This window comes from Somniosus microcephalus, unplaced genomic scaffold (genome assembly GCF_052327205.1).
Source record: "Somniosus microcephalus isolate GS21.2 unplaced genomic scaffold, FLI_Smic_1.0 unresolved_chr3, whole genome shotgun sequence".
Taxonomy (NCBI): Eukaryota; Metazoa; Chordata; class Chondrichthyes; order Squaliformes; family Somniosidae; genus Somniosus; species Somniosus microcephalus.
The window spans coordinates 72,525,304-72,539,954 of record NW_028225181.1 but is presented as its reverse complement, the minus strand read 5'-3'; the positions used below and the strand labels follow the sequence as shown (position 1 = coordinate 72,539,954).

Genomic DNA, 14,651 nt, shown 5'->3' with positions numbered 1-14,651 from the left:
GTGATTGATAGGGAATAAGGCGGACGTCGACCCTTTATACCAGAGGGGAGAAGAAGCTCTCCCGGTTTACCCTTACACAGTCATTCAGGTGAAATCTTCAGTTCGGGTGGATATAAGTCCCGTAGCAGTAATTGAAGAAGAAAAAGGTGTCTCCGTGTCCCAACCACCTTTGTAAGGATATGAAGGGATACGGAGCTAAGGTGGGTACATGGAGTTGAGGTACAGATCAGCCATGATCTAATTGAATGGCAGAGCAGACTGGAAGGGCTGAATGGCCAACTCCTGTTCCTATGTCACCAACATTTCACAACTCAGCCAACACCACCTAAAACAGATTGTCTGGCTGTTCCTTCATTGAAGAGTAATCTTAGGTTGTCAGGTGTTTTGGGATGTCCAGAGGATTTGAAAGGCACTATATAAATTGAAGTCGTGGCATGGGAGAGCTTGTAAACACCCGAGGGGTTTTGAATTCACAGGAGAGCGGATGTTTGAGAAGACCACATCCTATCAATAGCGATAATCAGAGGGCTGCCTACCGCAAGTTTGGGCAGAGATCATGCACATTAGATCTGCGGCCGCCGTGCCCAAGAAGACCCAGCAGGCAATAAGCAGCATTTTCATTTCAATGCGTTGATGCAGCAGGTCATGTCATTTAGATGTCGATGCTATTTTGTGGCCTTTGCCCCGTAGGTTCTATTAATTTCGGCCATGGTCGCGGAGCTGTACTTTTCAAAATAAACATTTGAAAGGATCACCTGCAACTTCCATTCTCAAGCGTTGTGTTCAATGTTGCTGATAGGTTGTGGGGCTACTCATCGATCTGGGTCTGCACAATCACACACTGGTTCTTGATGACCAAATTCTATTACCTGGGATGTTGGGAAGTCCCAACATTTCACCAGTACGTTGGAGACCACATTCTAAAATTCCATGTGTTTATCAGTGGGGCCACCTGGTTTATGGTGCCTAAATTTTAGTACCACGTTTTGTAGGAATTACGCCAGCGTTTTGGAGGTTGTATTCTGCGATACCATCCATTTTTTTACATTATAAAAATGTAAATTGGTGGTCTTGACAAAGACAATCTCAGCTCGGCTATTAAAAGTGTATCGGAAGCACACAATGGAAGCGAAAATAGCTCATTATTGTTGTTTCAACGTTGATTCTTACACATTCACGTGGCGAAGACGACTGACCTACCGAAATCGTGTCACTAACTAACAGAATTTAAATGCTATCTACAAGGCATCGCCACAACGGCAGGAGTTCATAAAGACGTTTGTAGTTTCACGATATGCCCATTGCAATAAATACTTGCAGTAACAATCATCAGCTGCACGGCAGGATTTGATTTCAACCATTTATAATTTTCAGATAGTCTCATTGCTGAAGCAAGAAATATAACAAAATGAACAATTTGAGGCAAAAGCTGCGGTTGCGGAGCTGGCTGAGGACTGTTGAAAGTGGTGCCCAGGCTGAGGACTCCTGGTCTTCCGATTCTCCCGCCCTACAATCTATCACAGCTCTGCTGCTCTCAATTTAACCCTTTAAAATAGGAGTTAAAAACCAATATTGGTTCATATATTGTATTATTCCTGGAAGGTATACTTCAGGAATTAAAACTCAATCGAATTTTTAATAATTTCCAGTATTGTAATGGGGAAATAATTGGTTTTCTATTTTTCAATAACATAGTAACATAGAGATAGGAACAGGAGTAGGCCATTCGGCCCTTCGAGCCTGCTCCGCCATTCAATGAGATCATGGCTGATCCTCGTCTGAGATCATAGCTGATCTTACCAGTTCAGTACCCCGTCCCCGCCTTTTCTCCGTAACCCTTAATCCCCTTAGCCTTCAGAAATATATCCCATTCTCTCTTGAAAATATTTATTGAATTAGCCTTCACAGCCCTCTGTGGCAGGGAATTCCATAGGCTCACCACTCTTTGAGTGAAGAAATTCTTCCTCATCTCTGTTTTAAATGATTTGCCTGCTATTTTTAGACTGTGGCCCCTGGTTCTGTGCTCCCTGGCCATTGGAAACATTCTCTCTGAATTCAGCCTGTCCAGGCCTGCCATAATTTTATATGTTTCGATGAGATCCCCTCTCAATCTTCTAAACTCCAGTGAGTACAAGCCCAAACTATTTAATCTCTCTTCGTAGGTCATTCCCGCCATTCCAGGTATCAGCCTGGTGAATCGCCGTTGCACTCTTTCCATGGCAAGAACATCCTTCCACAGATGGGGCGACCAAAACTGTACACAATACTCCAGATGCGGTCTCACCAGCACCTTGTACAGCTGTAGTAAGGTATCCCTATTCCTATACTCGAACCCCCTTGATATGAAGGCCAACATACCATTTGCCTTCTTAATCGCCTGTTGCACCTGCATGCTCTCCTTCAGTGACTGGTGCACAAGAACACCCAGGTCCCTCTGCACTTCCCCATCTCCCAATCTATTGCCATTTAGATAATAATCTACCCTCCTGTTTTTACCCCCAAAGTGGATAACCTCGCATTTATCCACATTATAGTGCATCTGCCACGTATCCGCCCATTCCCCCAACCTGTCCAAATCGCACTGTAGCCTCCTGACATCCTCATCAGAGCCCACCCCTCCTCCTAGTTTAGTGTCGTCAGCGAATTTGGAAATATTGCATCCAATTCCCTGATCCAGATCATTTATATATATTGTGAACAGCTGGGGTCCCAGGACAGATCCTTGCGGCACCCCGCTGGTCACTGCCTGCCACTCTGAAAACGAGCCGTTTATTCCAACTCTCTGTTTTCTATCCGCCAGCCAGTTCTCTATCCACGTTAATACTTTGCCCCCAATCCCATGAGCCTTAATTTTGCATGACAATCTTTTGTGTGGAACCTTATCGAAGGCTTTCTGGAAGTCAAGGTACACCACATCCACTGGCTCTCCCCCATCTATTTTACCAGTTACTTCCTCAAAAAATTCCAGCAGATTAGTCAAACACGATTTACCCTTTGTAAATCCATGTTGACTCTGTCCGATCCTTTCCCCATTTGTCAAGTGCTCTGCTATTTTATCCTTAATAATGGACTCTAGCATTTTGCCCACAACCGATGTAAGGCTTACTGGTCTATAATTCCCTGCTTTCTCTCTACCCCCCTTTTTAAATATTGGGGTAACATTAGCTACCCTCCAATCCACGGGTACTGTTCCCGAGTCAATGGAGTTCCGGAAGATGATCCTTAGAGCATCTGCTATCTCCAGGGCCACCTCCTTAAGTACCCTAGGATGTAGTTTATCAGGCCCCGGGGATTTGTCGGCCTTCAGTCCCCTCAACTTACCCAACACCATATCCCTAGAGATACTAATTTCTGTCAGCTCCTCCCTCTCATTAGTCCCTATGTTTGCCGATATTCCTGGGAGGTTATTTGTGTCCTCCTTTGTGAATACAGAACCAAAGTATGAGTTTAATTGGTCTGCCATTTCCTTATTCTCCATTATATATTCTCCCGAATCGGACTGCAGGGGACCGACTTGGGATTTTACCAGTCTTTTCCTCCTGATATACCGATAAAAGCTTTTGCAGTCTGTCTTTATTTTTGCTGCAAGTTTACTTTCGTATTCTATTTTCCCCTTCCTGATTAATCCCTTTGTCCTCTTCTGCTGTATCCTGTACTGCCCCCAATCTTCCGGTCTGGTGCTTTTTTTTGCCAGTTGATATGCCCTTTTTTTTGATTTTATGCTGTCCCTAATTTCCCTCGTTATCCACGGTTGAGTCACCTTTTTAGGTTTATTTTTATGCCAAACCGGTATAAACATGTTCTGGAATTCTTCCATTCTATCTTTGAATGCTTGCCATTGTCTATCCACTGTCAATCCCCCCAGAAACACCACCCAATCAATCTTACCCAATTCCCGTCTCATACCCTCGTAATTTCCTTTATTTAAGTTCTGGACCTTAGGATGATTTTGGTCTTATACCATCGGGCCAATTGCAATGTTCCTTTTTTCACACACCCAACCCTCCGGTCCGGCTCTTTGTGAATGTTTTTTGTGGCTCTGATAAGTGCTGTTTGATATTGAAGGTATTCATCCTCTGATTGGTCTCCCCTTCAGGAGCTGTCCTCTTGCTCTGAGCAAACTTGGCTTTCTTTCTCCGAAAGGGAGGTCTCCTCCTGAGCGGAGGTTTGGTCCGCTTCCTGCTCCGGTTGTTTGGCCAGCTTTCTCGGCTTTGCACGCTGGCGTTTGCCTTTCCCTTCGGCCCTGGCCGCCTTCCTGCCCTTGGGTTTGCGGGCGGTGGCCCTCCTCGCCCCCTTCCTGGTGGCGCCCTGTTTCTTGGCCTTCCTGGGTGAGCCTCTGCTCCTGGGCGCCGCTTTCCTGACCACACCTTGCTTCATAAGAACATAAGAACATAAGAAATAGCAGGAGTAGGCCAATCGGCCCCTCGAGCCTGCTCCGCCATTCAATAAGATCATGGCTGATCTGATCCTAACTGCCAATCCACTATCACAGAACCATCTCCTGCATCTAACAGAATTAGACACACGAAATAGGAGCAGGATCAGGCTACACGGCCCCTGAGCCCGCTCCACTAACCACAGGGCGATGACCGATCCGAACCTAGACTCATGTCCAAATCCTCCTCCTCCTCCTCCTCCTTTCCCTGGCGGCGGCGACGGGCTCCCTCTTGGGTTTCTCCTCCTCCTCCCGGTCGCCCCACCTCTTGCTGAGCCTGAAGGAGCCCGAGGCACCGGTGCCGGTGGGCTGCAGCAGTGAGTCTTTGGTCACCAGGCTCCGGGCCGCCTGGTGGACCCACCAGTTGTTTCTGGCCACGTCAGAGCCGCGGCCCGAGAGGATCTTCTTGAGAGCCGAGAGCCCCCGGCACTCCTTGGTGTCCACCACCGGCTCCAGGAACTGCTGGGACACGGTGGCGCCGGGTCTCCTGGCCGGGGGTGCAGTCCTGGTCTTCCTCCTGGTGTTCCTGGCAGGGAGAGTGTCGGCCATGGCTTGGGCTGGGACCTGTTCTCTCTCTCTCTATCTCAGTATGTGTTGGGGGATGAAGAGTTTCCAGCAGCCAGCGCTATTTAACCAGGCGAACCAGACGCTGCAGAGCCAAAGGTCTCATCTCCTGAAAAATGCCCTCCAACAAAACACAAAACAAAGTCGCCTTCTTTCCAAAGCGTGTATCACCTCAGAGCGATGATATATCCCCAGAGACATTCTCTCTCGCTCTTTACGGAGGTCACTGACCATCATCAAAGACCCTACCCACCCCAGCCACAGTCTGTTCGCCCCCCTGCCATCTGGGAGACGCTACAGATGCATTCGCACCCGAACGACCAGATTTAGGAACAGCTTCTTTCCCAGGGCTGTCATCCTACTAAACTCTACTAATAAACTCTAAAGCCTGCACATCTGCCAATGCACTTTATTATGTTTATGTTTATGTATTACAAGCCAAATGAATGTTGAATGTTAAATGTCTTAATCTAAATGTACACTCTCAGGAGCCACAAGCCTACATTTCGTTGTACTGCACTTGTGCCCTAACAATGACAATAAAGTTGATTATTATTATTATTAAGTTCTTCTGAATCTTATGTTTTTTCATGTATCTTTAGCTCAACTCTCTGTAAAGACTTGAGCGTCTCTTCATCTCTTTCCCCCGTGAAACGTCTTGGGACGTGTTTGGACCTTAAATGTCATTTGTAAATGCGAGTTGTGCAGATTTCTTGATCTGGGGAAATGTGTCCGTCTTATCTCCTACTCCAAGTCGCGGTCTCAATGATTTCTTGTCTCCAAGTTCTCCCCTTCCCTGTACAAAACAAAGGTCTTCCTGAACCGAAATGTGGCGTCACTGAACATTAATGCTTGAGCTACCTCCCATTTTACCCGCTTTTTTCCACAATATTGGCGGTCCGGCAACATTGATCTTCGCTGTACTCCTGGGTTTCAATATCAAGAGTAAATTCTTCAACTGGCAGGGAAGAGCCTTGGTTTCAACCGAAATCCTTGTTCTCGGAGTTATTGAGCACCGATTGCCCCCTTCCCCATGAATTCCCCAATCTCTTCAGGGACTTATACTCAAAAGTAAGAAATGCGAATTAAAACAGCTTTCATAAATAGAACGCACCACATGTAGATGGATGAACCGGACGATTAATTTGGCAATTCATTGCATTAACATACAGCCTAACAGAAGTATTTGTTCAGGGGTCTCGGTTTTGTTTTATAGCTCCATTGTAAGGCTTTGTGAAGTGGCTCTTAAAAGAGCCGTTTGGTGATTTAATTGCAGGTTTTATTTTGGGAGGGGGACTCTACTTGGAGCTGGTGTATTTGGTGACCGCCTTGGTCCCCTCCGAGACGGCGTGCTTGGCCAGTTCCCCGGGCAGCAGGAGACGGACAGCGGGCTGGATCTCCCGGGAGGAGATGGTCTGGTGTTTGGTGTAATGGATCAGGCGGGAGGCCTCGCAGGCGATGCGCTCGAAGATGTCGGTGACGAACGAGTTGATGACACTCATGACCTTGGAGGAGATGCCGGTGTCCGGTCGGGGTGGACCTGCTTCAGCACCTTGTAGATGTAGATGCTGTAACTCTGCTTCCTGCTCCTCCTGTGCTTCCTGTACCCTCTCCTGGTCATTTTCATGGCGGTTTTCTTTGAGCCCTTCTTGGAGACGGCGCCCTTGGCAGCGGCTGTGGTGGAACTGGTGGAAACAGCAGCAGCAGTCGGCATGGCAAGCCCTTCAATTCCTTCTCCACCTCGACTGGTTAATAAAAACACAAAGCAACATAGAAATGGAGCCCGCAACCCCTCCTTTATATACAGCTTTATGCTAATCAAGGATGCCAAATTATCTATTCCAATTGGCTGAACCTTGACACACCACATGTTGTCTGCACAAATCACAGTCACCTATCAAGTTTTTTTTGCCAGAAGCCGCTGCCACGCAAGGAATGGGGAAACCTTAATTTGCTGGAGCAAAATCCCGAAGCTATCTATATATATATATAAAATCTCATACTCTCATGTGACACATCCACGGTAAATGTCTTATGCGAAATAAATTCATTCGAGCCACAACAATTCTGGAACTCCCCATAATATACAAGTTAGACGGGTCCCAGAAACTACAAAAGAGATTGTCTAAGAAAAAAATATATACGCTTAATCGCTTCTGTTTAAGAAAGGCCACTGCAATATTAGCTATTTACTAAAACCCTTATGGCATAGTACACAAATGCTGAACCTGAGGCAATTTATTTGGTATTTAAAAAGATTCTCGGGATGTAGGCATTGCTGGCAAGGCCAGCTTGTATTGCCCATCCTTAATCGCCCTTGAGAAGGAGGTGGTGAGCCGCCTCCTTGAACCGCTGCAGTCCGTGTGGTGAAGGTACTCCCACAGTGCTGTTAGGGAGGGCGTTCCAGGATTTTGACCCAGTGACGATGCAGGATCGGCGATATATTTCTAAGTCAGGATGGTGTGTGACTTGGAGGGGAACTTGGAGGTGGTGGTGTTCCCATGTGCCTGCCGCCCTTGTCCTTCTAGGTGGAAGAGGTCGCGGGTCTGGGAGATGCTGCCGAAGAAGCCTTGGCGAGTTGCTGCAGTGCATCTTGTCGATGGTCCACACTGGAGAGTATTCCATCACACTCCTGACTTGTGCCTTGTAGATGGTGGAAAGGCTTGGAGTCAGGAAGTGAGACACTCGCTGCAGAATACGCTGGAAACATGAGGTAAAGTAGGGCGACATGGATGATCGTATGGAGCAGAAACACCAACACAATTCCAACTCTTAATCCAATGACTACCAATCATTTCTGTGACTATTTTTTCTCCAACTCATTCTAGTCTGCAAGATGCTTCACGACGGCTGCAGCTGGTTGCAAAGGCTCCCGAGAGCTGGAGGACAACCGCCAGGATCATTCGAAGATTCTCGGGTTTATCGGCCGCAGCAATGATTTAAAAATAAAGATATTTATTGTATAATTCTGGAACAACCTCTTTCATCTGAAGGGTGTGGTGGCTCTGAAAAGAGCCTGTTGTTTTGGTTCACACGGGTAGTATTTCTGTTTTGGGTTTTCAGTCTTGGCCGCCGCCCGTGGGGCTGCTGCCGCCTTCTGGTCTCGGCAGCTCCCGGGCTTCCTGCCCCTGGAGGGGACCTGGGCCCCCGACGGCTCCCGGGTCGCCCGACCGGCTTCGCCCCCTGGCGGACCCCGCCCGCCCTCTTCTCGGCCTTTCTCCGGCGGCCGGCAGCGGCAGCAGGATCACCGGCCCCGGCCTCCTTCCTCCTCCGCCCCCTGGGCTTGTTCTTGGCCGGCCGGCCGCACCAGCGAGGCCTCGGTCACCAGGCTCCGCACCGCCTGCTTCACCCGCCAGTTGATGCGCGGCAGGTCGCAGCCGGCGGCCGACAGCGCCTGCTTGACGGCGGCCAGCGACAGGCCGCGCCGCTCCCTGGAAGCCGCCACCGCCTGCAGGATGTGGCCCGACACCGTGGGCCCGCCCGCCGGCCGCGCCTTGGGCTGGGCTCCTCCTCGTCCTGGCCTTGCAGCCTCGGGCCGGGCCTTTGGTCTGGTCGCCCGAAGCCATTTTATTTTTTCGCTCGCTCAGCGCCTCCCCCCCTCCTCCGGCTGCTCCGCGTTCCTCACCGCGCCGAGTCCAGCTGCTCCGCTCAGCGCCTCCCCCCCTCCTCCGGCTGCTCCGCGCTCCTCACCGCGCCGAGTCCCGCTGCTCCGTTCAGCGCCTCCCCCCCTCCTCCGGCTGCTCCGCGCTCCTCACCGCGCCGAGTCCTGCTGCTCCGCTCAGCGCCTCCCCCCCTCCTCCGGCTGCTCCGCGCTCCTCACCGCGCCGAGTCCTGCTGCTCCGCTCAGCGCCTCCCCCCCTCCTCCGGCTGCTCCGCGCTCCTCACCGCGCCGAGTCCCGCTGCTCCGCTCAGCGCCTCCCCCCCTCCTCCGGCTGCTCCGCGCTCCTCACCGCGCCGAGTCCAGCTGCCGAGCGGCGGCCGCGCCTTTTGTAAGCTCAAGGCGGACGGTCCAGAGGCAACTCCTCCACCGGGACCCGGCGCGTGGCCGAGCGCCGCCTGCGACTCTTTCTGTGTGAGTGCGAGCGTGAAAAGATTTGGTTTCATTCTTCAAACCTTCAACCCCTCCCTCTCCCTAGGCGGCTGCATCCCATTTTGTTGCATTCTTCAAACCTTCAACCCCTCGCTCTCCCGAGGTGGCTGGATCCCATTTTGTTGCATTCTTCAAACCTTCAACCCCTCCCTCTCCCGAGGTGGGTGCATCCCTTTTGGTTGCATTCTTCAAACCTACAACCCCTCCCTCTCCCGAGGTGGGTGCATCCCTTTTGGTTGCATTCTTCAAACCTTCAACCCCTCGCTCTCTCGAGGCGGCTACATCCCATTTTGTTGCATTCTTCAAACCTTCAACCTCCCAAGGCGGGTGCATCCATGACATTAACCATGCGAACTAAACTTTGAATTCGGGCTTGCCTTACACCGATGACTCCCCCTGGAGATGGAGCACGCGGTGTCCGCCGGCACGCTTGAGTATTTCCGCGACCGGTGGGCGCTGCGGGGACTGGAGTGCATCATCAACCCGGCCAACACAATTTTAATTTGATTTTAAGTTTCATTTGAAGTTTGTTTAATTTACAGTTAAATTTGTTTACATACCCAATAAAAGAGTACACCAATTACTCCCCCTGGAGATGGAGCACGCGGTGTCCGCCGGCACGCTTGAGGCATTCCGCGACTGGTGGGCGCTGCGGGGACTGGAGTGATTTATCAGCCCAGACAATCAAATTTTAATTTAATTTGTTAAGTTTTATTTAAAGTTTTATTAATTTACAGGCATTTTGTTTAAGTACCCAATCAAAAGAGTACACCGATTACTCCCCAGATAACGAAGCAGTCCCTGCCCGCCTGCAGCAAGACCTGGACAACATTCAGGATTGGGCTGATAATTGACAAGTGCCAGACAATGACCAGCTCCAACAAGAGAGAGAGCCTAGCCACCTCCCCTTGACATGCAATGGGACTGCATTCTTCAAACCTACAACCCAACACCCACCTCCCCTCAATGGGCAGGTGCATCAAATTTGGCTGCATTCTTCAAACTTTCAATACCCCCCTCCCCCTCCCTGGGCAGGTGCATCCGATCTGGTTGCGCTCTTCAAACTTTGAATTTGGGCTTGTCTTACACCAATTACTCCTCAGGCAATGAAGCAGTCCTTGCCCGCATGCAGGGAAACCTGGACAGCATTCAGGCTTCGGCTGGTAAGTGGCTCGTAACATTCGCAACTCACAAGTTTCAGGCAATGACCATTTCCAACAAGAGAGAGTCTAGCCACCTCCCCTTGACATTCAATGGGATTATCATCATGTCACAGCTCAAGGGCAATTAGGGATGGGCAATAAATGCCGGCCTTATCAGTGATGCCCACATCCCATGAATGAATAATAAAAAAAGGCTGAACCATATTTTAAAACACGTCACAACAGAATTAAACAGCCTATTACTCAGCATACAGCAAACAAAGTCTATTTAACAAAGTACAGGAAACATAACTCATGACCGAAACTACAGCAAAGTCTCCCGATAATAGTGAGTTTATTTCTCCAATGAAATGCCGTGAGTGGAGGATAGTTCCATAATAGAAATGATATGCTTAAAATTAATCCCAGTCATTTACAGCTGTGTGCTCTCCAGGCATGATTGATGCAGGTATTTCCAAATCATCTCCATTCTGCCTGGTGCTTGAAATATCACTATATGCAGTCATGTGAAAATCGTGTTTCCTACATTACAACAGCGACTGCACTTCAAAATACTTCATTGGCTGTACAGCGCTTTGAGACATCCTGAGGTGGTGAAAGGTGCTGAGGACGGTGTCAGGGATGCTTAAGTCCACTCCAACTGAACTTGCTCCCGGTGCAGTCCCACATTGCCTCGCCTGCCATTCACCACGATGCCACCGTGCTCCATGAGATGGAAGAAATCATGAGCAACGTTGACCTTCCCATTCACAAAGACTGGATAAACCCACCACGAAGGCGCTGAAAGTTGCACCGGCCATTCTGGGAAACAGCAGCCACTTTTGATGCAGCTGGTATCGACCCACTATCCAGATGGACAGATTCGTGGATGCATGCAACATAAAGAACCGACACCTCATCGCTGACTCAACAGCAGAGGCCCCTGGCTTTGACCTCGCTCAAAGACAGCGGACAGCGCTCAACCCAATCCGCACAGGACATGGACGCTGCGGCCAGCCGCTCCACAAGTGGAAGATGAGGGACGACCCGATGTGCGACTGTGGCCATGAGTCCCAGACCATGGAACACATCACACATGCCCACTAAAGATCTGTTGTGGGAGGCACCTCATTTCTCCGCTCGGCATCTCAGGAGGCCATCGGATGGATGGCCAAACTAGACATCCCATCATAAGCTTTACCCATCAGACCAAAGCAGTAGTAATGCAAGTCTTTCTTTGTTTCTTTTTCCAGCAACAAATTATTTTGTTATTAATGCAAAAGGACTTTTATATCGGTGGACAACTGAGGCCATACTAAGACCAGAGGCGGAGACCGAGATCTGGTTCAATGGTCAATATAGAATCTACAGCACAGAAACAGACCATTTGGCCCAACTGTTCGATGCCGATGTTTATACTGCACATAAACCTCCTACCACTTGAATTGCCCCTTCCCACCCTAGCCCTCTATTCTGCACTGTACTACAGTGTCAGCTGTGGCTCAGTGGGCAGCACACTCGCCTCTGAGTCAGAAGGCTGTGGGTTCAAGTCCCACTCCAGAGACTTGAGCACATAAAACTAGGCTTGCAGTGCAGTGCAGTGCTGAGGGAGTGCGGCACTGTCGGAGGTGCCGTCTTTCAGATGAGACGTTAAAACCAAGGTCCTGTCTGCCCTCTTAGGTGGATGTAAAAGATCCCATGGCACTATTTCGAAGCAGAGCAGGAGAAGTTCTCTCTGGTGTCCTGGCCAATACTTATCCCTCAGCCATCATAACAAAAACAGATTATCTGGTTATTATCACGTTGCTGTTTGTGGGAGCTTGCTGTAGGCAAATTGGCTGCCACATTACAACAGTGACAACACTCCAAAAGTACTTCATTGGCTGTAAAGCGCTTTGAGATGTCCGGTGGTCATGAAAGGCGCTATATAAATGCAAGTCTTTCCTTCTTTAGTCCCTTCTCCCTCATGTATGCATCAAGCCTCACCTTAAATGCACCGGTGCTCTCTGCTTCAACCGTTCCATGTGGCAGCCAGTTCCACATTCTCACCACTCTCTGTGTCAAAATAATCCTCCTGAATTCCTTATTTGATCTGTTAGTGGCTCTCTAATGTTTAAGCCCACTTGTTCTGGACCCACAAGTGGAAACAATTTCTCCACATCCACCCCATAGAACCCCTTCCTAATTTGAAAGACCTTGATCGGGTCTCCTTGTAGTCATCACTTCTCCGGAGAAAAGAACCCCAGCCTGCTGATAGTTCCCGTGCTCTCGATTCTGGAAACATTCTTGTAAGTCTTTCCTGCAGTTTTTCCAATGCTTCAGTATCCTTTTTGTAATATGGATACAAGAACAGTACACAGTACTCCAGTGGTGGTCTAACCAAGGTTCTATATAAATTGGCATCTCTGCTTTTTTATTCAATTTCTCCAGCAATGAACCTCAGTAATTTATTTGTACTCTTTATGACCTTATCAAGGTGTGTTGCTTCAGTTAGCAATTTACGTACTGTATCTGTATTCCCAGGTATAAGTGGCCTCCTTATTCCACTTACCAAAATGAACCACCTCACACTTAGCTATAGTGAATTTCATTTGCCATTTATCTGCCCATTCTGCAAGCCTGTTTATATCGTCCTGTGTTTTGGTGTAGCTCCCCACATTATTAGCTCTACCACACCCCCCCCCAACCTCACCCCAATTTGGTATCAAATTGATCGATTTTTGTTAGGCAAAGTTATTAAGGGTCACGGGAACAAGGTTGGTAGAGGGGGTTGAGATACAGATCAGCCATGATCTCATTGAATGGCGGAACAGGCTCGAGGGGCTGAATGGCCTCCTCCTGTTCCTATATGCCAATCAACAAATTTCGACTCTAGATCTCCGATTTCTGAGTCTAAATCATTTATATATATATATCTATAAGGTGAACAACGGTGGTCCCTGTAGGACACCACTTCCCATTTTCTGCCAGTCCATGAAACGTCCCTTAACTTCTATCCTGTTTTATAGCCATCTTTGCTAAAATCACCAATGTTTAGAACGTAAAGGAGACTGGGGAAATTGTCCAATTTTGCATTTTTAGATTCATTATAGATTTTCATGACTACATAAGACCAGGTTAAAATTTGGTCGCAAACCAGTACAATGGAAGGATATGCTTTTAGTTCCAATTCTGCAATTGGAGCTTTTGCCCTGCCAAGCAATACACCTGGGCACTGAAGAAAGAAACCTGGCCTGTTTGTCCAGTTCTCCCCAGGCTGAAGATGCACGGCAGCCTTGATCTCCCTGGACGGAATGGTTGAGCGCTCGGTATAACAGGCCTAACGAAAAGCCTTGTTTGTGACAAGTTAAAAAAAACATGTGATTAAGTAAAGAAAGACTTGCATTTATATAGCGCCTTTCATGACCTCAGGATGTCCCAAAGCTCTTTGCAGCCAATGAAATACTTTTGAAGTGTAGTTACTGTTGCAGTGTTGGAAATGCAGCAGCCAATTTGCGCACAGCAAGCTCCCACAAACAGGCAATGTGATAAAGACCAGATAACCTGTTTTTGTTATGTTGATTGAGGGTTTAATATTGGCCAGGACACCGGGGATAACTCTCCTGCTCTTGTTCAAAACCGTCCCCCTTGGGATCTATTTACATCCACCTGAGAGAGCAGACGGGGCCTCGGTTTAACGTCTCATCTGAAAGACGGCCCCTCCGACAGTGCAGCGCTCCCTCAGCACTGCACTGGAGTGTCAGCCTAGATTGTGTGCTGATGTTTCTGGAGTGGGGACTCTGAACCCACAACCTTCTGATTCAAGAGGCAAGGGTGCTACCCACAGAGCCACAGCTGAAAGCAGGTCCCTCTCACAAATCACCCCTGCCCTTGCTGACCTACTTTGGCTCCTGGCTCCCTAACACCTCCAATTTAAAAGGAAAGGAATGCTGTATATTAATGCAAGAGGCTTTCAAAACAATAAAAAAAACAATTCAAGATTCCCATGGATTTGGAAGAAATTTCTAACTTAGGAGTGAACCTGCTTTGTTAGTTCATAAATGTCATAAGGCTCAGTCTGGGGGTTGAATCTGGCGAGGCTTCCTGTTATAGAAGTCATCCAATTTTCACTACATTAAATTCAACGGAATGAAAATCGGGCGGTTTATTTAACGGGCGGCCGATCCGCAACACCCGTTTTACGCCTGAGTGCTAAGGTGAAAATCTACCCCCTGGGTTTCTCCCCTTACTCTCCATCATGAATATCACCTACTTCCACCCCTGTGGCATCGCCTGCCTCCGCCCCTGCCTCAGACCATTTGCTGCTGAAAGTCGCATCCGTGCCTTTGTCGCCCCCCAGGCACGGCTATTCCAATGCTCTCCTGGGCAGCCTCCCTTCCTTCATCCTCGGCAAACTTCAGCTTATCCAAGACTCTGCTGC

General features: G+C 48.8%; 2 pseudogenes across 1 annotated transcript in view; both read right to left on the bottom strand.

The window, feature by feature from the left end:
• Window positions 1-14,651, bottom strand: part of LOC147091982 (uncharacterized) — a 104,817-nt pseudogene that overhangs the window by 9,145 nt on the left and 81,021 nt on the right. The window lies entirely within an intron of this gene.
• LOC147091985 (histone H2B type 1-A-like) lies at window positions 6,279-6,742 on the bottom strand (annotated as a pseudogene).